Raw genomic sequence first — 26,383 nt, forward strand, 5'->3', positions numbered from 1 at the left:
CAAGAGCTTGATTTGAAATTCTTGGAGATATTAGTTGTACTTACTGGAGCTCCTTTGTTTTGCAGAGATCATGATGCAGCCGTCCTTTTGGATTTCTTTTTAATAATGTGTGACCCTTCACCTTTGATCCCCTGACCTGCATTACCTTGGTAACCATTTCATTTTTTAATTTAATTTCATTTTTAATTTTGGTGTACAAGCTGTAACATTTCATCTCTCAAAGTATAGCACGCTGATTTCCTCAAATAGAGATACCCCTTTGAGGGATAAATTTGCAAAATGCTGTCTTCATTTTCTGTATTGAAATTCATTTCAGTTTTTAAAAATAAAGTATAATCTGTGTTTTCATCCTTTTAAAAACTTGAGTTTAATTAGTGCATTTTCCCATACATGTTTTGCAAAAGGTATGAATTAACTCATGTTCACATATAATTCACACATATCCAGTATGTCTGCAATGGTCGTTCCACCCAAACACTCCTCACACTAGAACACACACATAAAGACACACACACAGTCACTGTCAGTGCAGTAGTAGCAACTTGAATTACTACATCTGCATCCTCAAATTGCAAATTCTTAATATTATTGGGAGAGAAAGCCTACAGTTTTAATTTCATTTAAGGGCTAGAAGACTACAAAGTTGTCTCATAAAATTCACCTTTCCTCCTCTTTGATATTTTATTTCTTTGAGAAGGAAAAACAACAGTTTCAATGTAATCAAAATGTGTGTTTCTTTTTGCTAAATACATAGTTTGCTTTTATTTGGTTATTCTCTATCAAATAGTGCATCCTTATTATATTCATCTTTTCAGAAAGTTCTTCAAAACCAAAAATTAAACTTGAGTTAATTCTTTGAACTGCTAAAATATTTCTAAGAAATCATGGTTCTCCCCCTCTAAAAAAAAATCACGTGAAATCTCTGCACATGGTCCAGTGAAGCACAGATTATCTTTTAAGTGTCTCATTATTTTATTCTCTAACATTTAATGCTGATGTTTTAATTGCACACAGCTGAAGCTGCTAAATGAGCACTGAAATGGATTTAAGTCCTCTCTGAGCTTTGTTGATACCTATAAAAGTTTATATCATTCATTAGAACCACAAATTAAAATTAGTCATGGTGAGCTGTTCATTGGTGATTGGAACTCTTACAAACACTTCCAGCTTGTAGCTTATTTTGCCTGTTAAGTCTGCATACCTGGAAAGTCGCCTTTGGCCTGTTGGGTATCTTTTTTCACAGAACTACAAAATATCAGGGTTGAGAAATGCTAGTAGGTAAAATATCCTATAATTATAAAGCTCCCGTTTTCCTGTGATGATAAATGTGCTGACAGTTAGAGCAGCTTCCTTGCTGAACCTTGAGTTTTAGGGTGATTTCTTTCTTTCTTTCTTTCTTTTTTAAATTACGTTACGACACAACCCACCGCAGTGCAGGAATGCTTTCCAGATCCCCAAAGGCTTCTGTTTTTCTTTTTCTTTTCTTTTTTTTTTCCCCTTCAGGTGTGTCCTTTATTTGTCCCTTTGATGCTGTGTCCTTCAAGCAACAAAGGAAAGGTGCCTGATTTGGAGTTCATAGCATCATAGGGCGGCTCATGGGCTGCTCTCCTCCTGTGAGGGATGAGCCAGCTGATTGTCCCCTGGGGAGTCACAAGCTCCCTGGTGACAGAGTCAGTTAGCTGGGCTCCCCAGAGCCAGATAATTTATTCAGAAGTCTAATAGAAGCTGAAAAGACCTTAATAGATGCAGAAGAGAAATGTTTTTATTATGTTTTACTTTATGATTGTATCAATTAGATTTTTCTTGAAGTTTTCGGCTTAATACATTTTTTAAGGCAATCTATTTTTCTAAGAGAGCCCGTACATGGATACAGTGATTACTTATTTCCAATGAGCATTGGTTATTTGTTTAGCATTTAAGATTTTTATTGAGTTGAAAGCCACATGGATATTGTTATTTGTGATTCACAGAGAAAATTCTTCTCTGAGAGTTAGAACATCTGCTTTGGAATAACAAGATCATTGAGTAGACTATTGAAATCTTAAAGATAGTTATCCAAAGCTAAAATATTTGAATGTAAGACTTAGAGGAGGCTTTAATTTTAGTGTGAACACAGTGAATTAGTGTTTAGCTGACCCATCCCGGAGTTTGTAAAATGTCTGATGCTGCTTCTCTTTTATCCTGGGTGCAAGCAGCAACTGTATATTTCCTACTTGCCTTTTAAAGTTGTTGGAATATAGTGGGAACTCAGAGGAAGGTGCTTTTGAAACTGAACCTCACTCAGTCAGTTGTGAATCCCATGATGAAGGGCCAGGCCTGTGTGGCTCTAATCCCACCTCAGCCTCTGGTAAATGGCCTAACTACAGCCCATTGCCCAACCTCTCTGTGCCTGAGTTTCCTCCTCTTTCTATTGAGAGCAGTAATAATAGCACCCACTCCAAAAGATCACACTGATGACCTGTGAAGAGCCATAGGGCATGCTGACATGCAGCGGTGCCAAACCTGAACGCCATTGTGTGGAAAATGCTCCTTACACAGGGTGACACTTTAGCCCTGCCCCACCCCCAGTGTCCCAACTTTTAATTTAGAGACCTGTGGATGCTTAGAGAACTACATAGCTTATGGCATTTTAGTACCTGTAAAATAAATTCAAGTTTGGGTAGGTAAAGGCTTCTTAATCTTTTTGGAGGAAAAGTGAAGAGCCACCTCACCCTTCCTTTTATTGATTCTTTTGTTTTAGCTATTTTGGCCTGTGGAGACAAAAAGAGATCTGAAAGAGAGCGAGAGAGGAGGGGGGGAGATCATTTACCTGATTAGTTCTCTTTACTCTGGTAAGTTGTCTAGCTAGCTTTCAAGGAATGAGAGCATTTTACTCAGCTGTGTGAGGCTTAGTGTCCTCACATTGAGTAGGACTTCGCTGCTGTCCCATGTTCTGAATGTGTCACATGTTCTGCCCAGTGCTTTCATACTCTGTAATCATCCCTTTTGTTGGGGGCGGGGGTCTAACCCAGTTTCACACACAAGAATGCTGATGCTCAGGTAGATTAACTACACTGTCCCTGGCTTATATCCTCAGTATATTGCAAAACTAGCATTTTAATCCAGCTGCTGTTTAGCTCCTGACACTTACTGCCTTGAGTTTATCTGCAAGCCAGGCAGAACCACTCACATAAAGCAGTTCTGCCATTTTGCCTCAGCTGTACGAACTTTTTTGACTCTCAGCCATCAGACCTTTTAACATAATAGCGCCCTAAATTAGTAAGGCCTCATAGAACTGTGGAGTGGCCCTGGCAGTCAGGCCGCTGCCAGCATTGTCAGGAAGATGGTGTTACATATGCAGCACTGGTGCACTCTTGAACAGTAGCTTCTTTGGTCTTGGCTGCATAGCTAGAGTCACTGGCACAGCTCTTTAAAAACTAGGAGCACTGATGCCACCTGTGACTGATCCTTTTCTTTAGCAGAGAACCAATAATTAACAGCTTCAGGAAGTAAACAAGAAAAGTAATGATTTGTACACGTAGGTGTTTGGCTTTAGAATACGGGGCAGAGCTATTAATCTTACAGTGGGCTACATTGTAGGCAAGGTGGATCTCTGTGGGCCAGGTTAGTTGTTGGCTCAGTGGTAGTCAGGACCTTGTTTAGGCGGAGCCTCTGAATGAGAACTGGCCGTCAAGAACGCCAGGCTTGAGCTTTGCTACGGAGTTCAGGAACAAGGGGGTTGGCTTTTTTCACCTTCTTTTTCACCTTTGTTCTTTCTCCGCTTTTATGCATTGATTTTTCCCTTCCCTTCTTCTGTTCTCCTCCTCCAGAGTTCTCTGTTCTCCCCCCTTTTATTTCTTCCACCCACCGAATGTTTGCATTGTTTCTGTTGTCAGACTGTAAAGTACTTGAAATCCTCCAGGTGCATAGCCTGTGGGTTCAAATGGCTCTGTGTGTCTGTGTCTGTCTGTGTCTGTGTGTGTGTCTGTGTGCGCATACACCATGCTGGCGCAGGGCCTTAAACTCAGGGCCTTGTGCTCTTCTTTAGCGTTTCCCTCATAGTGCTCTACCACTCAAGTCACACTTCCACTTCCAGTTTTTGCTGGTTTATTGTAGACAAAAATCTCTTTGATTTGTCTGCCAGGGATGGCTTTGGACTGCCACCCTCAGATCTTAGCCTCCTGGTAGCTAGAATTAAGCCATGAGCCACTGGTGCCTTGCTCAAATGGACTTACATAATTTGTCTTACTGTTTTTCAGAGAAGTGAGCCACTACCCTTGATTAGCCTAAGACATTAGTTATTACTTGATCATCTGTCCTAACTTTGTTTATCTTGATAATTTAGACAAATAGGCTTTAGTCACGAGTAGTAAAGATGAGGCCCTACAAGAGTCTTGGAATGTTCTAGAAGCTGCTTATGACAGATTTCTGCATATATATGCAGCATAGTTTTTGAATGGGAAGGTCCACCATCATTTGGCTCAGACCCTCATTTTTTGCGATGACCGATCTCTCCGGAGCGGGAGTGTTGGTTCAACAGCAGCTGATGTTGCCTTTGCTGTGGCTGCGTGGGTTGTGTTAGAGCAGAAAAGAGTAAATCCAGTGGCTCAGGGCTGCGGTGGCTCCCGTGCCTCCAGAAATGTGGCAGAGTCATCCTGCTTCCCCTTCCACAGGAGCGAGGGTGGAAGGGTAGGTTGAGCTGAGGTTGGTAGAGGTCTTCCCAGGGTGGAGTCAGGAAGCTCTGGGTGGCGCCCTACATGCCAGCAGATTGGCCTAAGTGGCAGCCAGCTGCTGCGGGACTCACTCAGAACTGCCTCCAGCCCTCCTGAGGCTTGTAGAAAGACTGAGAAACAAGTGTGGAGTATGACATGATATCTTTTGTCATTCCTTAGTGAGACCTGCCCTAGCCAGCAAGGGAACTAACAAAGGACAGAGTGTCAAAATGGCTGCCGAGCTGGAAGCCACAGGAAGCAGCTCTTGTCTGTTCTGGTTGTGTTTGCTTTCCCTGGGGAAGTGAGGTTTCTTACTGTGTTGCTGGGTGACATACCTCAGAATCGTAGGATTTAGACTAGATTTTCTGTTTTTCATACAGGTGGCTCAGGAACCTGACACATGACAGACATCACACATACCCAGTACAAAGCTGTGATTATTTGGGTTTGACTGTCCAGTCCTTTGTCTGTCTTCATTCAGTGCTGATCCGTATATTTGTGTGTGTGTGTGTGTGTGTGTCTGTGTGTGTGTGTGTGTGTGTGTGTTTGCGTGTTTGCTTAAAGGCCAGCTCTCTACCACTTGAGCTACAGGTCTACTTCCAGTTTTTTTGGTGGTTAACTGGAGATAATCTCATAGACTTTTCTGTACAAGCTGACTTTGAACCTCAATTTTCACATCTCAACTTGTTGAGTAGCTAGTATTATAGGTGGGAGCCACTGGCACCTGCCACTCCCCCCCCGCCCCCGTCTCTGTCTGTCTCTGTCTCTGTCTGTCTGCCTGTCTGTCTGTCTCTCTGTCTCTGTCTCTCTGTCTCTCTCTGTCTCTCTCTGTCTCTCTCTGTCTCTCTCTCTCTCGTCAGTTGTGGGGCTTGAGCTTCAGGCCTGTCTGTGAGGTTTTCTGGCAGTTAATTGCAGATAAGAATTTCACTGACTTTCCTGCCCAGGCTGACTTTGAACCGAGATCCACAGGTCTCATCCTCCTGAGTAAGCTAAACTTACAGGCATGAACCATCAGTGTCCAGCATTTTTCTTTCTTAAACTGTCATTTTTTCCAAAGGAGAAACTAAATGGTGTGATGAGAATTGGTAGAGAAGAAGGTTAAGAGTCTTGGCTAAAGTCTGACACTAGGTCTCCCTTTCCGACCTTAGTTCACCTGATGCATGTGCATAGTAGATACTGAGCAAGTGGAAACTCTTCATTTCTCATTAGCACAGGTAATTAAGGACTGGAGCTGATAGACTGCACGTATCTGTGCAGATATATCTGTAATTAAAGTTTTAATTAAAGAAACACCAGACCAGCAGATGGTTCTTATCCTTGCATCCTATAAACCAAACAGCCGTGACTTTTTGATCTTGCAAACAAGCAGAGCCAAGAGTCTCAGGTTTCATGATGGTACCAAAGGGGAGAGGCAGTCTTATTAACTAGCCATAATCTAATTTTGGTAGCACTCTATGTGATGACAGATCTGGAGATAATCACTGCAGTGTGATAGAGAAAGACAATACATCAAAGTTATGTCCCCACCAAAACCTGAGCCTCAAGTCAAGGGCATTGCACAGCCCGGCTGGTAGATCACAAGGCATGTGGTTTTGTGCTAGATCACAAAAGCTGACAAAGTGTTATTTAGGATCATCAGCTAAATACAGTATTAAATTGGAGCACCATCCTGAGTCTTCAGGCTTTGCCACTGGATAGCAGTGCAGAATTGAGATGTCACGTATGCCTGCCTGCCTGCCTCCCGCTGGTCCTCTGCTATGTCACATTGACCTTAATGGTCAATCAAGTACAGAATTTTTTTTTTAAGTTGTAGCAAGGATTTATTTTAGTGTAATGGTTTAAGTAGGAGAAATAGAAAAAGAGCAACATTTCCTGTTCAGGAAGTAAGAGCAAAAGATGTCCTCAGGTGCAGAAAACAAACAAAAACCCACTGAGGCCCTTCCAGTGAGCTTCGAGCATTGATTCTCGTCACATCGGCCTCAGAGGGAAGCCAGCGCAGGGCGGTGAAGCAGGCAGGCTGTGAATGCCGCAGCTCACCTGCGTCTCCAGGAGGCAGCCGTCCCATCTCCCCAGGCTCTTACCCTGCCTCCTCATCCATTCCTTAGCCAGACAGCGGGTTTTCAAACACTCAGTGCAGGAAGGCAGTTCCACGATAGGATTTTGTGCTGGCTGACCTAGGTGTGTCTCTACTGCTGACATCTCCGTTTGTTTTTTTGTTTGATAGTACCAGTACTGAAGATGTTCATTTCATATTTCACAGTGAAATATTTTAGTTGAGGTTCAAAGCATAGTTTGTACTTTGCTGAACAGTGAGTATCTTCATTGTTCCCCGTGTTGCTTTAAAAAAGGAAGCTGAGCTTTCACTTGGAAGAGTCCATGTTACACTGGAAAGTATATAAGTACCTTCATTTTATAGACCTGTCATAAAATAGTAGAGCCGAAAGTTTTATAAAGCAAAACCCAGTCATCCTAAAAGAAGTAAGTGCATATAGGTAGGTGGGAGGAGACATGCCTCGCATGGGACCGGTGGTGGACTTTGAGCCAAGCCTGTGTTTCATGGGCAGATGGGAGTGTGGTCCCTTCTTTTGGCCTGGGGAAGGCTTAGATTATTTGTTGAGATGTTCTTTAGTTTTTGTTTGTTTTGTTTTTTCCATCCTGGTCCTATGGCATTGAACACAGGGCCTGGGCATTTTCCCTGAGCTTTTGGCTCAAGGCTAGTGTTCTACCACTTTGAGCTACAATTCTACTTCTAGCTATATTGATGGTTAATTGAAGAAAAGTCTCATAGACATTCCTGTCTGGGTTGGCTTTGAGCTTTGATCCTTAGATCTCAGCCTCCTGAGTAGGTAGGGATTGTAGATGTGAGCCATCAGCACCTGGCAATATTCCTTAGTTTTAGAAGTCAAGTAACCTGCTTTGAATAAATAGTCTTTAGTGCTTATAACCAGAAAACATAAGGTTTATTCAGAGTTGTACTACTACATACTAATTGACATTTCACATGTGGAAATTTGAACCTGACTATGAAATTATTTCCTTTCTAATTTGGTTCAAGACTTTACCATGTAACCTTTGAATACACGAATAGTTTTAGGATATAGGAGTTTCTTCTTTATGCAGTTGAATAATTGCTGCACGTGATGGCTATTTCTGCCTTCAAGGCAGGACATGGCTCTGTTTCTCCAGAGAGGAGAAAACCACTTGAAAGTACTTCTTTGTCTCTTGTGCTTTAGTTATTTTTCAGATAAGAGGGTTTTTTTGTTTTTGTTTTTGTCAAACCTACAGATACCGCAGGGCCTTTGCTCTTTCTGTCCCCTCCGCTTGGAATATTCTTTCCAGGTACCTATGTGGCTCACTATGCCAGGCTCTTCCCCTTTTCCGTCCAGTCTAGCCTAGGACCACAGCTGTTACAGAGATGAGAGGCAGTGGGTTGTGCTGTCCACTCTACAGTGTCTGAATTTCAGACAAGGCCCTATGCCCAGTATCTGAAACAACGCAGCAAACCAAATAAAGCCATTTCTCCCAAAGACGTTACCTTCTGATTAGAGGAAAGGGACAGTAAACAAAAGCGAGTGCGTCTATGTGCTGCTTACGTCTACTAACTGGTGTGCTTCAGAGTAGTGAGAAGCAGGCGCGGTTTCCCGTTGCTCCACAGGTGAGGAGGCAGAGGCGCAGAGGAGACAGAGGCGCAGAGGAGTCAGCCTGCTCTGTGTCACGCAGTGAGCCAAGTGGTGCCGCGTGATCGTTAGATCCAGATTTTATCTTCTCACACATTGTGCTTGCCTTGACTCTCTTTAAAAACTGCCTGATCTGCTCGTTTCTAAATAATAAATAATAATCTGGGGTACTGGGTGGGATGAACAGCACTGTGGAGATGGATATTTGTATGCTTGTGCTGTTTGACTTGATGTGACTTGAGTCTCCATAAGGTGAAGAGCCTGGCATAGTGAACCACATAGGTACCTGGAAGGAATATTCCAAGCACAGGGGACAGCAAGAGCAAAGGCCCTGTGGTGTCTGTAGGTTTGGCAACAGTGAAAGAGAAGCCAGAAAGACAGGCAGGCTGCCTAGATTGTAGAGTGGGGAGGTGCCAGGAACAGCATCCTGAGAGTCCTTGCAGGACATGGAAAGGCTTTATTTGGCCTCACAGTGTAGCTTGGGCTGGCCTGGTATTAGTTGAGTAGTCCAGGCTGGTCTTGAACTCATGGTCCTCCTGCCCTAGCCTCCTGAGTGCTAGGGGATTACAGATGCATGCGCCCATGGTGATTTTACCGAGATTCTTGGAAGCCATCCAAGAATTTTTGAACAGGAAAAAGACATGATCACTTCGAATGTAGGGCAGGGTCTGCATACAGTAGCCTGCTGCCACTTGGCACAGCCAGCAACTAAGAATGCCGCTAAACTGCTAGCATACAAGAGGAGATAATATCTCATATCATAAAAATGATCTGAAATGCAAATTTCAGGGCTCGCTTCAGTCCCAGCTTTGTTGGAGCAGAGGCTCACTTGTTCATCCACGTGCTGTCTGAGGCTGCCTGAGCTGAGCACAGCTGTGTGGCTGAGACCCCACAACCTAACCTGGCCTACGTGTAATTCGTGATCAGTGCTTCTGGCACAGTGCGGGAATGTAGCTGCGCCCTGGCCTGGGGGACAGGGCACAAGCTGAGGGCCTGGTGAGGAGACTGTTTCAAGAATCGATAGTGGTGTGTGGCCCAGGACAGTCAGAGGTGTTCAGATGCAGTTTCTTTATTCGTTACTTGTTTCAGAGTTTGAACTCAAGGCCTCATGTGTGCTTGACTGGGTCTCTACTGTTTGAACCAGGTCTCCAGCCTTGCTTTTTGGTGGTTGTGTATGTATATATGTATGTATGTGCCAGGACTAAGGCTAGAATTCAGAGCTCTGTGTTCTTGCTTTAACTTTTTATTCAAGGTTGGTGCTCTACCACTTGAGTCATACCTCCTCTTCCAGCTTTTTGCTGGGCAAAATTTTCTGCCTGGGTTGGCGTGGAGCCATGATCCTCTGATCTCAGCCTTCTGAGTAGCGTGAACACCAGTGCCCAGCTTGAATGGTTATTTTGGAGATGGTCGTTTGTGAAGTTTTCTTTTCTTTTTCTTTTTTTGGGTCCGGTCGTGGGGTCTAAACTCTGGGCCTGGGCGCTGTCCCTCAGCTCTTCAGCTCAAGGCTAGCGCTCTACCACTTGAGCCACAGCACCACTTCCGGCTTTTTTCTTTTTGCTTATGTGGTGCTGAGGAATCGAACCCAGGGCCTCACGCATGCAGGGCAAGGCTCTACCACTGAGCCACCTTCCCAGCCCATTTTGTGAAGTTTTCTGCCCTGGCTGGTCGTGAATCCTAGGATTTCAGGTGTGAGCTGCTGGTGCCTGCTAGCAGAGCATATTTTGAAGTAAGAGCTAACAGATGGTAGTTACATAAGAAGATTGAGGATTTGATGCTGGTATTGGGTACAAAGTAACTCAAAAGAATGTAACTCCCCATTTTTGGAATTGAGATGACTGAGGGGGCCGCAGGTTGGGAAGAAGGTTGAGAAGACCGACAAAGTTGTGCTTGAACGTACTGGTCTTTAAGATGCCAAATGGAGTTGGCTTGGCAGTGACGTGTCAGTGTTCCTCAGAGGCAAGGCCTAGCTGTGGGTAGACAGTGGAGTGTTTTCCATGCCTATATGAGTACATGTGAACACAGAGACCTGAGACTCTCTTAAGGGAGAAGAGAGAGAGGAGGAAGCAGAGGAGAGTGAGAAGGAGCAAGTGGGGCAGGCAGGGCATTGTATCCTGGAAGCAGAGCACTGCGGCCTGTCGGGCTGCTGCAGGAGTGAGGGTTCACTGCAGATTATGGCCTCTGGGAACCGGTAGGAGCTGTAGGGGTGAAGTGGACCGGTCCAAGTGCCAGGTGGGTAGTGGAAGTGGAAGGACAAGAAGCAGAGCCGGTGTGCTGGAGTTCCGTTTTCTGTAACTAAGCTCAGGCCAGGGAAGAACAAGATTAGGACTTTGCGGGTAGGTTCAGTGGAGAGGGAGCTGAGCCCCTGTAGAATAGTGAGCGTGGCAATGGACCACACAGTCCACACCACACACAGCAAAACAGGCAGGCAGAGATGAAGGGTGGGGGAGGCTGTGGCATCGGGGCTTGAACTTGCTGTAGAGCTAGGGCAGGAGAGCCCAGTGGGAACATGAAGGGAGCCTCTGCTGAAGGAAAGAGAACGGTAGGAATTTTAGGGATACATTTGACTGTATTTTAATATATAAGATTCGCAGATGTGTAGTTAGTATGGCATGCTTGGGCTGTGTTGGTACAGTTTGGGAATTGGTGTATATTTTGCACTTCTGACACATCTTGCTTCAGACTAGGCACATTTCAGATTTCTAGAAGCTACGTGAAGCTCATGGCCAACCACACCACACAAGACAGCACAAGGCTTGGAGGTGACTGTTTAAGTCATCTTCCATCTCCGTGGAAGTTGCTGGAAGGTGGGCTCGGGACGGAGAGGCCACTTGGGAGGCAAGAGGGGTGGCCAGGTGCTTCTGTGGCTTCTGCTCCAAGCTGCTACCCATTTTGGAGCCAGCCTCAACATTTGTGAGACTGGGGCTGCTCTCGCCTCATACTACATCTGAGTACTGCTTCTTAGAACCATGAGTTTGGGGAAGGAGTCTTAGTCACAGTAGGATATGAGACACACAGGCTTTCATGTTGACAGGGTCTTTCATAAATGGCGATTTCTGCTGACTTTTACTTTTATCAGGCCTTTTATTGAGTCACTGGCGAGGTGTAGTCCATGTGTATAGCTCCTTACAGCAAACATCTTTATCCAGGAAAAACACCCTTTAAAGAGTCTTGTCTTTATTTTGACATATCTTTGGATGCTTGATCTTTATTTTGGCATTATCCTCAAATCCTCCAAGTTCTGTTAGCAATACTTAGCCCGGCAATCCTACGAGTGTTTGAATTGGTGCCAAAGAGACATTTCCGGGCCTCAGGGCACAGTGCAGGCAGCAGCAAGCCAACCCTTTCAACAGAATGTAAGTGATCATTCAGTACCAGGCAGTTTAGCTGCTTCCCCCATGTGCACATGCATCCTATTTGTATGTGCATATGTATTGGCTCGAGAGCCACACTGAGTGATTGTGATGTCAGAAGCCTCTTTTAGGTTAGAGAAAAGCAGAATAGCTTGAAGGAGTCGACAAGAACACCTCTTCAGCCCCCTGGCTGTTCCTCCACTTCATACTGAGAATTAACACAAGCTCTTAGGGAAAGGTGAATGCATAACCATTTCCATACCTTACAAGTTGACTTCAGGTTCCTTTTAGCTTGTTTCCAGCAGTGTTGAGGTAAACGAAAGATTGCGTGAGCCCAGGGACTGTGCCTGTGTACCCTGCTCCTCAAATGACTTTAACCTCAGAGCAGTGGTTTCATGAGTGATCCTTGGCTGTCGAGCCATGATCAGCAGACTCTGCTTCTCTCCTCAGCTGTGGTTTTCTCCTCGCACGGTTGTGTTTGCAGGAAAGTAAGTCCAGGAAACATGTAGCAGCAGCTTACTTGGTACATTAAGTATTCTTAAACTCCTTTAATTCTAGTTAAATATTTCCATCTGATGAAATATATGAATACCAAGAACTAGAACGTATAAGCAAGCAATGAAAAGAATATTAAGAGCCCCATCCCAATTCATTTTGAGGTTTTCCTCCCCATAAGTGTCTTGCTTACGAAGTTACCCTTTTATGAAAGGTGGACTGGGATGTATCTCAGCAGAAGAGCTAATTCACGATATCACCAGTAAATTATAACATTGTAGAAGAGAACAGAAGGATTCTCTTTTCTGAAAAAAGCATTGTTGGAGTAAATCATGCAATTAGCATGCACAAAATTATAGTTTCTTTGAAAATGGAGGCCTGTTTTTCCAGAAGACTAGAAAGTTAAGAGTTTTAATTTTTTTCGTTGTTTTTAATTTAGACCTTGACTATTAAAATAGAACCTGTAGACATGTAAAATATAACTTTTGTGTGTGATGAACTTATTGGCTGAACTTAACAATGCTTCCTTACTTAAGTTTCTGCAGAACATGTAGGCGACTCGGCAGGAGGTGCATAAACATGTCCCGGAGACCCGGCCCCTGCCTGGCTATGTACGTGGTTTCAGCCTCTGTAAGCTCTGTGCTGGCTGCCTCCCAGGCTGCAAGGGTTTGGGGATGTGAGTCCATTTGCAGACACCGGCATTTAGGAGAGACCCAATTTGACCTCTTAAAGTGTAGCTTCTCTGTTTCTCGCTGATCAAATTCCCATAGAACATTTGGAAACTTTAAGCTCTAACCAGCAGCCTGCATGACCACAGCCAAAGCAGTTGTGGTCTGGAGGACTCAGTACCTGCTCCTCCCTGTCCTTGGAGTGCAGCACTTCCACACGCCAGTCAGTCAGGCCCTTCTGTAGTGGATATCTGGACTTGATTCTGTAGTAAAGTCTTCATTCCAGAAACTCCCACTCTCTAGCATAGATGCAAAGGAAAGTAAAGAGAGCCAGGCTGCACAGCCATCCCCTGGCCCATTCCAGCATGTCCTCATCGGGTTGCCTCTCCCCTGCCCCTTCCCACCTCCCCACACCTACCCACTCCTGCTTGACCCAGCAGACTCTGAGTCAGGCCACTTCTCTTGCATCTTTTCTTGGCTGTCTTCAGCACAGCCTGTGCTTCAGTTCTTTCTTCCCTTGGCTGTGTCATCTCCTGCCTCTGTGGGGGCCCTGTACAATGTACTGTCATGCTCTGTTTGTTGTTGTCTTTAACCTACTACTTTGGGAGCTCTTAGGGGGCAGGTGTTGGGGCTCCCTCCTTCTGTCCCTAGAGCCCAGCTCAACCTCTGCCTTGGGTTGTGATGAATGAGTCAGGGTGAATGGGTGGGGGAAGTGCTGGTGGGTAATGTACCTCCAAGCCAAAGTAAACTTAACCACTGTGCTAGATAAAGAGAAAAAATAAATACTGTTTTTGTTTATGCAGGTCTTAAAATTTTGGTAGCAGAGATCAGATGTGCAGAGAGCAATGGAAAAACAAGTCAGAAGCTGCTGTCTGATTCCAGTGATGGTCACATTTTATGTAAAAAATGCAATTTACATTTGATCGCCTTGAAATCTTCCATTTATTGTTCTGGTATCCTACGTTACCAATTTAGTGGAATAACTTAAAGGGAAATAGGTCACAAATAGAGTGATAGCTCCCACTGTGAAATGCCCACGGCAGCTTTCTTTTCACAACATACCTTTGGTGTTGTATGGTAGGCCTGTGAAGCTGCCTGGCCCTGAGTTCTGGACACATGCCTGGGCGGCAAGGGCCTTTTCACTCTCCTTGATCCCACAGAATTCCAGTTACGCCTGTAGCCTCCTAACTTGAAGATTGCCTTAGTTCAGTTCCAGATCACAAATGAGTCTTTGCCTGCCTCCCTGTGTTCCAGTTGCTCAGTAGCTTCGTAAGCCCTTGAGTGACTCCCTTGACTCTGCCCTGCTGTCGTCCTTGAGAAAGACTGATGAGCGAGCGGACATCAGAGGCCTCGCGTCTGCACCCAGATGTTGGCAGTTTCAAGGCCACTGTGCATGCCACCAGTCAAGATCTTACATTAATTAGGAAATACCCACTTATTCTTGTGGCCTCCAGTATCTCTTTGAAGTGCTTTATTTTCCTCACCTGTGACACTGGCCTAGGAAGCACAGGTGGAAGTCCATCTTCTTAATGCTCTGCCTCCTAGATGCGCTCCAGAGGCATTGTGTTCTGTTATATCAATATGTACTTAGACGAGTTAATCTGAATTAGAGAGCTGATTGTACATAATGACTCCCCTGGGACTCTGTGTTAGGAAAAAAAACAAAACAAAACAAAAACTGAAGTTGTTTGCTGAATATGCATAGTCAGTAAAAAAAGAATTCCTTTAAAATCGGTGTTAATTGAATCTGGACTTAGATCATCTTTGAACCTTTAATTTTTAATTTGATTCCTTAAAACAGTTTTGTGGCCTCTTAAATATACAACCTGCAGCCTACCAAGAGTGATACTGTAGTAGCGGCCTGAGGGCCTCTGTGCAGTAATACAGAGCAAGTCAGATGTGCAGGCATCTGTGTATTGGGGAGTGTTGTGGGGTCACATACACATGTGCATATATACACCTGTGTGTTTAAATATACTCAGATGTCTTCTCTGTCTCCCTCTGGAAATGGGGCACATTTTCTTCAGTTAAAACAGAAATAGAAGCGATGGTCTTGACCCATTTTACACCTGTTTATTTCAGGCTCTCAGCACACACTTGTTCATGGGCGCATCAAGAAGAGGGACCCACAGAGCTGAAGCCGTGAGGGCTGACACATTGGAATGAAGCTGACAGAACTCGTAGAGAGCTTTACCGTTTTGCCAGCTCCCTGTTTGGCTTCAAGACAGTTCCATTAGTGAATTCATTGTGCTCAAAACCCCAAGTTAACTTAGTAACAGAACGTTACTAAAAATGAAGTAGACTAAGTGACCTATTCTGGCATCATCCAGAGTGGCGGTGCAGGAACTCGGCTGCCTGATTCAGCCGTGGAGAGCAGGCCCCACCCACGTGCCTGTCCCAGAGCCTCGGTGACCGTGATATTCCCCCGTAGCTCTTTTCACGCTACTGTTTACACCCCCCCCCCCCACCCCCCGTGATGGCCTGTGTGTGTCGATTACCATCTCCCTTGAGAATGGAAGCTCCACAGGAGCAGGCTCTCCATCTTGTCCCCTCTCCTCAGCACACAGGGCAGTGCCTGGCACCGTGGAGTCTCAATAAATGCTGTTGAATGAACTGGTGGACCACTAGAGTCTTGTCCTTTCTCAGTCTTTAACTTGCTGTTTATGTACTCTAACCTGATTTTAGAATGGAAAAATGTTTGAGTAAGACCAAAAACATTCATTGTAATTGGAACAACTGACAGCCTAATTGGAGGTGGTACAAGAAGCCAGACTGGATGAGGACCGAGGAGTTGTGAATTACAAACTTTTTGTTGTGAGATGTCCATGACTCCCGAATCATAGGATATGTAGACATCGAAGAAACGTGGGTCATATGAAGAAGTCTAGAAAGTCTAGGAAGAACCATCAAGAAACGAGAGGTAGAAAAGAGGCAAATAACTGGATGGGCTGCTTAATTATTAATACATTTTGGCACTAAGTAAACAAGGCAGTATTTTCTAGCTCTAGTGGGTGTCTCAGTGCTCCATAGGGACCCCAGGACGGTGACAGCACGTACCACATAAAGACCACACAGGTGGCTCTGATCGGGTGAGCGTACATGGCCTCGTAATAGTGATGCAAGAAATGTGTGCTGTGACGCGGTTCTCGGGACATGTGCCTGCCATTCAGCCATGCGTGGCAGGAAGATGACACTAACGAACATGCTTTTGTTCCAGATCACCTTCAAAGATGCCATAGTCACTCCATCTTTGTTCTTTGTACTGGCATAGGCCATAATACTAATATTGCTCTTGAAGGTTTAAAAAACAAAAAAGAACCCAAGGAGAAGATGTTCTGTGATGCAGGTGGTTATCTCAAGGTGAGTTTATTTGTAGCACTAACTTGTGATGAATTGTCTGAAGACCTAAAACTCCTCTTCCAGGTATAATATACTTTGTGTCAGATTTTGTTCATTTCAGTGTATTAGATATTATACATAAGAAATCAGCTGAAACCAGGACAAAGATCCAATTAAGCTTAGATTGTATTTCACATAGAGAAGTGGCCAATATTTCTGATCGAATCAATAAAGATGATGCAGTGCTTTTTAAATACTTGTAAATAAAGTGTGGAAACTAAAGTCCAGGTTTTTATGTATACCTCAAAACAACAACAACAAAACATTTTGTAGAGAAATGCATTTGTCATTAGATTTGTTGCTGAATTAGTTTACATAATCTTTTTCTGCCATGGAAATGTAAGAAATATGATTTGGTGGTGGAGGTGGTGGTGGTGGTGGTGGGGTGTGTGTGTGTGTGTGTGTGTGTGAAGATACATTTGCAAAAATGGTTCAATAAGCAAAGCTCACAAATCTGTATTTATAGTTTTGTGGCCAGATGAATCACCAGTGGAGGATACAAATGTATCAGAAAAATCCAGGATCACATTCAAGAATTGCCAGGTCAAGCTTTTTACTAAAGTTAGAGTAGATCCCCTTAAAGGAGATATTGCATTGTAGAAGTTAATGTGCTTGGAACATCAGCCTAGCACATATGACCACATATAACCATTTGCTGTTTATTTTGAGAAGGACCGTAATAGGAGAGTGTAAGTGATGTCTTAATCATGCTTAATAAACAGCACTATAATTTTGTTACGGTGAATGTCCACTTGTAATTCAATGAAGAATAGCTTCTCAAAGCAAAGAAGAAGCCATATCAAAATCTTAATCGATGCCCTTGCTGTGCACATGTAAAAGATGCTGGGGTTGCTGGCAAGTGAACAGCCCTGTGACTACAGATGGAGGAGTAGTGAGCAGTTCATCACTCTTATTTTGAAATGTTATTTTCCTAAGTCAGAAGATTTGATTAGCTTATTGTTTTTGAATATTCTGCTGCTGTATGTTGTACATTTTGTGGAGTTAAACTGTAATTTATATGACTAATGAATGTTAAAGCCACGGTCAAACTTGCATGCTTAGCATTTCCTTGATTTGAAGTTAAGCTTTCATTCAATACTCTTAATACTCTGCAATTTAAGCTCTGTATTGTAAGCTTTTTTTTTAAAGTTTTTTCTTTTTCTTTTTGTAGTGCTAGGGTTTGAACTCAGGGTCCTACAGTTGTAGGAAAGCACTCTCCCATTTGAACCATGCCTCCAACTCTTTTAGATATGGTGTCCTTTTTTTTTTTTTTTTTTGCCTAAGTGGGTGAACAGCTATCTACCTACCTAATTTTGGGCCACAGATGAAAGCCATCGTGCCTAACTTATTGAGATGGTGTCCTGTTAACTTGTTTCCCAGGCAAAAAACCTGTTGTCTTTGCACTATTATTCTGATCTCACACATTTGAGGTTATACATGTGAGCCCCCATACTCAACTCTTAAACTTCTAAACAACTCCATGAATTAATGCCCTCTGGTGGTGCACGTAGGGCCTTCACATACCTCTGCTAAGAGGAGCTGCTTTGTAATGGGCTCTGGTGTGTTCATTTTGGTGGGGTTCGAAAGCCACCTGGCAGTTAGCCTAATTCCCATCCACATTTATGTCTTTTCTTGTGTTTGGTGCTTGTCTGTTTCCTCTTCCCTGACACCACAGCTTCAGGATTGACTGGAGATGGCCGTACCACACTACCTCTTGAGCAGCTTAGCTTGTGGGTGGAACTCTGGGTGGCAGTTTTCAGGTGGCCCTTGCGTATGAAGTTGTGAACCCAACAGGAGCCAGAGCAGCCATTTTTAGGTGCATCTCTTATCTCTACTTTCGCAGGAATCCATGTTTTTCTGGATTAAAGTAGAAAACATCCTCCTGGTGGCTCAGTGGTGCAGCTTGGAATGAGTTGGCCATTGTGGCCATGGAGGTTCTCTGGCCAGATTTGTTCACTCTTTGGGGGGCTTTGGGATCAGACAGACGAGGAACTGAATCTTACCTCCATCTCTGAAAAACTTTGGGATCCTAGGCTGCTGTCGCTTTGTCTTTGAAGAGTTTCTTTAGTTGTGAAGTAGGGGTGATGTCTAGCCCTTTTTGTTTTTTTGGGGGGGGGGGGAGTTGGTCTGGTCGTGGGGCCTGAACTCTGGGCCTGGGTGCTGCCCCTCAGCTCTTCAGTTGAGCCACAGCACCACTTCTGGCTTTTTTCTTTTTGCTTATGTGGTGCTGAAGAGATGAACCCAGGGCCTCAGACATGCAAGGCAAGCGCTCTACCACTGAGCCACCTTCCCAGCCCCTGTCTAGCCCTTTTTGGAACGTCTGTGCAGAGAAGGCTGAGAGGGTGAGATGAGGTGGGGCTCATGTTGAAATTCCTTCAGTTAGGTAACTAGATCGGGAAGATGGCAGTTGGGAGCCAGCTTAGGCAAGTGAGAACTGATATTAAAAAAAAAAAAAAAGCTGCACAGGAAGTTGAAATGAGAGGATTGTGGTCTAGGCTGGACTGAAGCAAAAGCAAGGCCATTTTTCAATAATAATGAAAGCAAAAGGGGCTATGGGCATGGCTCCAGCAGTAGAGTGCCTGCCCAGCAAGCACAAGTCCCTGAGTTCCAACCCCAGTGCTACCAGATTCCTCCTGGACCCCTTAAAGCCATGTTTCATTCTTTTCCTTAAAGACAAGCCCTCTTAATAGATACTTAAGAGGAACAACTTTATTATGGAATATTTTCATATTTATAACAAAGTTACAGAGATAGCGTAAGAATTTCATATGCCCTTCACTTTGTTTCTCCTGCACATTTATACTGTTGAGTTTTTCTGATAACTTTCCCTAATTACTGTGCATTTGGGTCAATTTGATATAAGCACTATTTAGCACTTGGCTGAGACTGAAATCTTTGCTTTGAGTCCCTGCATTCTGTTGAACATAAAGCATTTAATTCTAATCTGTCCTGTTTTTACCTGGTTCCATTTCTGTGACCATTTGGTATTAGGAAAGCTTGCTGTGATTTTCCAGGATCTTCACACCTAAGTATTTTCCCTATTTGTGCAATTAATGAGCTGTGTGAGCTAAGGAAAGACAGGGCAGTCAGTTTGCATCAATTTCAGCGAGGCATTTTTGCAGTCTCATAACTGCTTCTCATGGAATTGCAATTGAAGTGAAGGTGGAAGCTCATGTTTCTTTAAAAATGAATTACCCCTCCCCCAATATTTTTTATCTTTAGAAAATAAAAACTCAAAAATCTCATCTAGTTACTGGCTTTCCAGTTCAAACTCCACTAGGCTGTGTGCGCTCGTGCATGTGTGCCAGTCCTGGGCTTGAACTCAGGGCCTGGGTGCCAGCTCTGAGCAGTTTTACTCAAGGCTTAGTGCTGAGCCACTTGAGCCACATCTCCATTTCTGGCTTTTTTGGTGGTTAATTGGAGATGAGTCTCATAGATTTTCCTGCCCAGGCTGGTATCAAACCACAATCCTCCTATCTCAGCCTCCTGAGTAGCTAGGTTTACCTTCCACTAGCACCTCACTTCCACTAGCTTTTTATGTAGATGACCTATAATTTTTTGTTTTTTTTGGGTGGGTCGTGAGGCCTGAATTCTGCGCCTGGGCGCTGTCCCTCAGTTCTTCAGCTCAAGGCTAATGCTCTACCACTTGAGCCACAGCACCACGGCTTTTTCTGTGTACGTGGTGCTGAGGAATCGAACCCAGGGCCTCATGCATGCTAGGCAAACACTCTACCACTGAGCGAGTCACCTTCCCAGCCTGATCTATAATTTTAAAATGAAAAAATAATTGCAATGTTTTATGTGAGCATTTTAAGAAAATTCTCCGTTGGTTTCCTACCAACCCTGAGGGACAGGAAAGAGAGCTTTGCCTCTCTCTTCTTGAGCCTAGTTGAAGTAAGAGAGGCTGAGGAGGAATTACCTAACTGGGGGCCATGTAGTAAGAGTGAGCCCCTGGGTCGCTGAGCCACTCTGCCAATACCGTACATCTGTCCTTGCACTCCTGCCGTCCCAGAGCGTTCCTGTGGCCAGGAGGCTTTGGAAGTGCTGGGATTACATGTCTGCATTAGGTTAACTCTGCCCTGGTGCTCTTGTTTATGCTATTAATATACATAATAATTCTTTAGTACCTAGTAAGCAATTTTCAGGTTTTATTTCAGCCCAGATAGTTGCTGGATATTGTGAAATCAGCATTGTTAGTCCTCTTTTCAACATCTCACCACCCTGGGCCTTTGAGGAAATGGTGGGTGAGGTAGCTCTGGGTCCCTCTTGCTTTGGACCCCTTCGGTACCTTCTCAGGCTCTGGGTAACCAGGTCCTCTTCTGTGATGCTGCATCTGGTCCCAGCTTTAGGTTACATATTACGCCATAGATGAGCCTTGACAGTGGAGACACCTGTGACATGTTTTTCACAAAAGCCACTGCGACAGCTGAGTGAGGTGATGATCACTTCTGAAGAAATGATGGATGAGCCAGGCTCTGGGGAAGCTGGCCGCACATTCCCTGCGTTGGGACCCACCGAGAAGCTGCAGGGAACCTCTCAGAAGAATCCTGTCACAGGGGGGGGTGGAGGTGCTCCAGTGCCGGTCGCCAGAGAATAACAACCTGGTTGTGCGTGCTGTGGTCTGTTGCAGTATTGGTTAGATATTTGTTGCTAATAACATCTCAGCCCAGAGGATCTGGTGTGTGCTGGTGGCTGTGAAGTTGTATTCCCTACTTTGCTGAGCTGGTGGGTGGTTTGTGTTTTTTTGTTTTTTTTTTTTTTTGAGATAAATATACAAAGCTAAAATGGAATATATAAATTGATATGGTTTGCTCTTCCGAGATTCTGACGACCTATTAAGGGTTGTGGGGTGTTTTTTGTTTGTTTTTTAAATAAACCTGGGGCTTGAACTCAGGGCCTGGGCACTGAGCTTCCCCCACACCCCCTTCTTTTTGCTCTTCTGCTTGAGTCACAGTTCCACTTTGGCTTTTTGGCTAGAGTCACATGGACTTTCCTGCCCAGGCTAGCTTTGAATGGAAATTCTCAGATTTCAGCCTCCAAGTAGCTAGAATTACATGTATGAGCTGGAGTACCTGGCTTGTTTTGGTTTGTTTTTCCTTAGGCTGAAGAAGTCTTTGTCTGTTGTAGTTTGGTGCCTGTGAATTCAGGAGCAGCATTCAGAGTAAGGCTTTGCTGTTGGGTCTGGATGCCCTTTGCAGGAATGATGGTTTCAGGAAATTGTAAAAATGTGAATAAGAACTTCCAATTCTGCAAACCTATCTGAGAGATGCAGAATCAGACATGGAGATTTTTTACATCCTCTGTGTGGTTGAGGCATAGTTGTGTGTCTCTGGAGGCTTGTTCTACCAGCTGGTGGGCCTGCACCACCAGCTATGGTTCCTGGCTTCCTCTTGGTAGTGAGGTTCTTGTGGGGGCGGGGAGGGGGGGGAGGAAGAGAGAGAGATGGTTTGTGTTCACTGTAGCCTATTGGCCCTAACTTGGGAAAGAGGTGAAGATTTGGATTGTGTGATTTACATAAGGCCCAAGTCAGCAAGCCCATGCCAAGTTTACAAATCCAGTTATCCAAATATTTAAATGATAAATTCACACTGAAAAGAAATACAGACCACAGGATTTAAATATTGAAAATGAGAGCTGAGCTTCAGGGTGCCTCATGGCAAACCCGGCTGAGTAAACAGGAGAGCTGGGTTGATGGTTTATTTGGAGGTTGGCTGCATGTCTTTAATTCTCACTAACTGCCCTGGACTGAAGTAGGCCTTGGAGTAGGTTCTGCAGTCTGAAGTTCAATCTGGAGAACCAGGCACTTCTAGTACAAGTGAAGTTGCTGGCAAGTTTGTCTTAAAGATACTGCCTTCCTCTATTTCTGTGAACCCAGTAAAAATAGCCTGGAATAAAATTTAATTATGCTGCACTGAATATTTCATGTGGAATTAACGGGCAAAAATTGCCTTTAAAAAGCATTGGGTTGGGAAAGAATAAAGGCTTTGCAGGGTCTTGCGAGATACTAATGAAAAGATTTGCACAAATGTATTTTCTTGTTTTTGAAGAGTTTAAAGAAATCCACCCCTTCCTTCCTAAATTGATTACCTGCTTAGTGTTCAGTACCGGGATGCTGCCATAGTGCCTGTTTGAATGGCTTCCTTCTGGGAAAAGTAAAGTAGGTTTTTCATCTTCTGATTCAGATGTGTAGTAGAAAGTAAATGTTTAACTTGCTTTGGTTTTTTCTTGAACCTGTGTTTAAATCCACACAAACAGTTTGAATAAAGTGAACACACATCACTGGACTAGCTATTTCAAACATTTCAGAATGTAAGAATGCTAAATGGGGTTCCCTTTTAAAAATAGAAATGGCTGCTTACATTTCCATAATTACTGCTAACTAGCACAACATTTTAAATGGTGACACACTCGGGTAGAAGTGTCTGTTAAAAAGCCTGGTAGAAGAAAGCGGAAACTTGCGTGTGGACAGCTGCTTCTGCCGGGAGGTCCGTCAAAGCCAGGAGCCCGGGCGTCCAGTGCCAGGGTAGCGGTCAGGGGAGAGGGAAGGCGCTGAGGACCCCACCTGGCAGTTCTTAATTTTGACCTGTGATTTTGAGTGTCTGTGCTTTGGTCAGCCTTGCTGTTTGGACAGGTGCCTTGTTTTCGGACTTGTTCCAGGGTGGCTGTGGAGGGGTGAAGGTCAGCCGTGAGGTCAGCTGTGAGGTGTGTGCAGTAGTAGTTGTGAAAATGAAGACAGGGGCTGATGCAGACAAGCCACAGCCCTGCATTCCCATTCCAAAGTTAGAATCTGTTACATTTTTAATTAGGTTTAGGAAACTACCATGCAGTCTTCAGGCAGGGGGGTGGGGGGGGGGAAGAAAGCTTATTCCTGAACACAGTGGGGGAGGGGGAGCGTGCAGATGGGGCCAGCACCTGGCCAGCTCGCTGGGTTAAGTGGGAAGGGGCAGAGGGTGTGGCCATGGCAGATGCAGAGGTGACCTCAGAGTCTGGGAACCTCCCATGGTCTGAAGGAGGTGTGACCCAAAGAAAGGGGAAGGAACTGCCCCCCAGGTATGCCGGTCACACCTAGGTGACACAGGTCACAAGTGGGGGGGACTTCTAGAGTGGGGTACATGGGAGGGGGAAGACTGTGCAGACTAGCATGGAGAAAAGCAGCCCTTTGCCCAGGCAAGCCTTTTGATAATTATGAAAAGGGATGCAGACCCTCTATGGCTACTTCTGCTGTCAAAGAGGGTTGACATTAGGGGTAGGAGGCAGAGGCACCTGGTCTGGTGTGGGAGAAGGCAGTAGTGACTGTCCTTGGAGGTGAACACGTGTGTATGTCTTTGGATGAAATCTAGAAGAAATCTTACAAGATACTAGCACACAGCAAGAGGAACAGTTGAGGGCAGAAAATTAAAAGATTGGTTGACTTGGCTAGTTTGGCTAGTTCTTATCTCCTACATTCAAGTGGTCCTGGAGTTGGTGGAAAATGTCCCTAGCTACTTCTCACATCAGGCAGCGAGGTAGACTGGTTAAGAATAAGCAGTCAGAAGCCAGGGCTGGTTGGAGTGGTTAAGGGCCTGATGGGAGGCCTTGGTAGATGTCTGGATTGTAGAGTATGAATAGGAGACCCAGGAAACTGCCAAGGCTTGCTGTCTTGAGACTTAAGACTTACTAAACAAATAGCAGGTATAACAAAGGCAAGACTAAGTTCCTGTCCAGTTGGAAGGTAGGTATGGACATTAGATGGGCAAGCTTGTTAACTTTTTCTTGATTGCCCAGGTCTGGTTAATTTTGAAATGGCAAGTGTAAATGACTCCATTTAGGATGTGACTTCATCTCCTCTTATTCCTTCCCACGGTTCCTTGTCAGAACTGGCCTTGTCCTGGGGTCGTTGCTGGGATGGCTTCTCCCAATTGATCTTTCTTTTTAGTCAGAGGGTTTGAACTCAAAGCCTGGGCACTGTCCCTCAGCACTTCTGCTCAAGGCTAGTGCTCTACCACTTTGAGCCATAGCGCCACTTCCAGCATTTGGCTGGAAGACAAGAGTCTATTGAACTTCCAGCCTGACTCTAAGCTGGTTAGTTTTGAGATGGAGTCTCAGAGGGATTTCTTCCCAGGCTGGCTTTGAACTGCAATCCTCAGATTGAACGAGTCTTTGTCACAAAACCCCTTTTTATTTCCAATCAAAACAACAAGGAGACCAATAGGAATTAATGAGTAGAGCTTACCTGTAACTTGTTAGGAACTGACCAACAAATACTTGTCAGAGTTATTTCTCTGTGGGTCTGGCTAAATACTGCAGAGGGTGAAATCTGCAGTCTGCAGGGGCAGAACTCAGTGGATCGACTGGGATGAGAGTTTTCAAACAGCAGCTGATTAACTGAATATAGCACTTTAGGATGCGACTTAAGATTGAAACCATTGTCAGCTCTGTATCCACGGTGGCTTACATACTTGGAAACACACATTAAAAACCTGACCAACTTAATACTGCACGACGATTTCTTCCATAGATGGACATAAGGAATAGATGCTTATTTTACATCGTTGTAGTAATCTTGACTTTAAGTCACAGTTAACTTAGTTACATACCAAGTTTACTCATTTTATAGGAAACTTTTGAACTTAAATGACATATAATAACCCTTAGACCCATTTCTTATGAGCCAGTATTTCCCATTTGATTTTAAAATAAGGAGAATAGGAGACTTACATGCAGACTTGTCACTGTACTAAGGATCCAAATTTAACAAACTTGAGGGATCTCAGACCATTGTTTACTTTTTACAAAATACATCTAATTGCAAAATAGTATTGAAATTTAAAGTTCCATGTTAGGCCATGGTACATGTGTTAACTTACATTGAGACGCAATTGCATTGCACTGAGTTTGTTTTTTCTGATGATGAAAAGAAACCTTTTAATAGTGGGGAGGATTGAAATTTAAAAAAAGAAAAAGCCCTAAGTCCTCAAGAAACATTTTGCTAAGCCAAATAACTTGATGACAGTGCCAACAAGTTCACAAGACATATATACATGTAGGCGTGTGCACACACACACTGTGCACATAGGTTTTGCAAAAATGAATATTGGCCTTAGACTCTTGGAATTCCAGCCACAAAATGGCCTTCATTATTTTGCCCCATATGATAGAACCAAGTGGTCAGTGTTACTAAACTTAAAATTTAAAATACTTTCGCTGACAATTTTACACAGCTAACCAGGACCCAGGTAGCTAAGACATTCGCATATACATAAATTCATCTTTGGACACTTGACTTGGGTAGGTGGGGGCAGCATGAAAACCCACCTCGTGGCCAAGATGGCAGAAAACAAGTCAGGATGGTGAGACCTGGTGGATTTTGTAAAGCAAGCAGATGAGAGAGGGAGACAAGGAAAGAGAAAGAGAGAGAGGAGATGGAGCTCCTAACAAGACATGGAGAGTTATCTTTCTAGAGATGGCTGAGAGGCCATGAGCAGAGATGAGGGACTTGAAACACAGCACGGGCTTCTCCATTGTGAGGTGCTCATTGGATTGCTGGGTAAGCTCCAGGCCCTCGGGTGGCTTGACGGGGATGGGCTGCCCACGTGCCAGAGGTAGGGAAAGTTATCCAGGACTGGCAGGGGGAAGGTAAGTGGGGAGGGTAAGGAATGTCTGGCAATTGCACTCCTACAAGACAGGTAAAGTTTCTAGAGATGGCTGGAAGGCTTATGAGACTGAAGGATGGGTCCATTTGCAATGGCAGAACTTGTCCAAATCTCTCAGTATTATAGTCAGAAGTTCCGTCTTGGGGCCACTGAGACGGATTATCTGGTTTAGACCAGTCAGGCCTCCTTATTGCAATAGCAAATAAAGCGTTTGGCTTTGTAGAGTCCTTAAGGGAAAGTACATCTACAGAGTGCAGGAGGCATCCCAGGTGGTGTCCCGCCCGGGCCCACGTGTGACTGGCTGTGCCCCATGGGAAGCACGGGAGGGGCTCTGATGAGTGTTAAAGGTGGAAGGCATCCCTGTCCACTCCGGTCTCTTTAGAGCAAGGGCTAAATCTCTGGATCTGGTGTCCCTGACCCGAAAAAACCAGGCAAGGCTGTAGGAGCCCTCCGGCCTGGCACCATATCTGG

At 44.4% G+C, this 26,383-nt stretch overlaps 1 protein-coding gene and 1 long non-coding RNA gene across 2 annotated transcripts in view; both read left to right on the plus strand.

Moving 5' to 3' along the window:
* Positions 1 to 15,494, plus strand: part of LOC122121516 — a 30,219-nt gene extending 14,725 nt beyond the window's left edge. Inside the window, exons 3-4 of the long non-coding RNA XR_006149953.1 lie at positions 66 to 149; positions 14,964 to 15,494. This is a non-coding gene — a long non-coding RNA (uncharacterized LOC122121516). The remainder of the gene's footprint in view (positions 1 to 65; positions 150 to 14,963) is intronic.
* Positions 1 to 26,383, plus strand: part of Camta1 (calmodulin binding transcription activator 1) — a 731,341-nt gene that overhangs the window by 75,620 nt on the left and 629,338 nt on the right.

The sequence above is a fragment of the Dipodomys spectabilis genome, unplaced genomic scaffold (genome assembly GCF_019054845.1).
Source record: "Dipodomys spectabilis isolate Male_0828 unplaced genomic scaffold, ASM1905484v1 ptg000188l, whole genome shotgun sequence".
Taxonomy (NCBI): Eukaryota; Metazoa; Chordata; class Mammalia; order Rodentia; family Heteromyidae; genus Dipodomys; species Dipodomys spectabilis.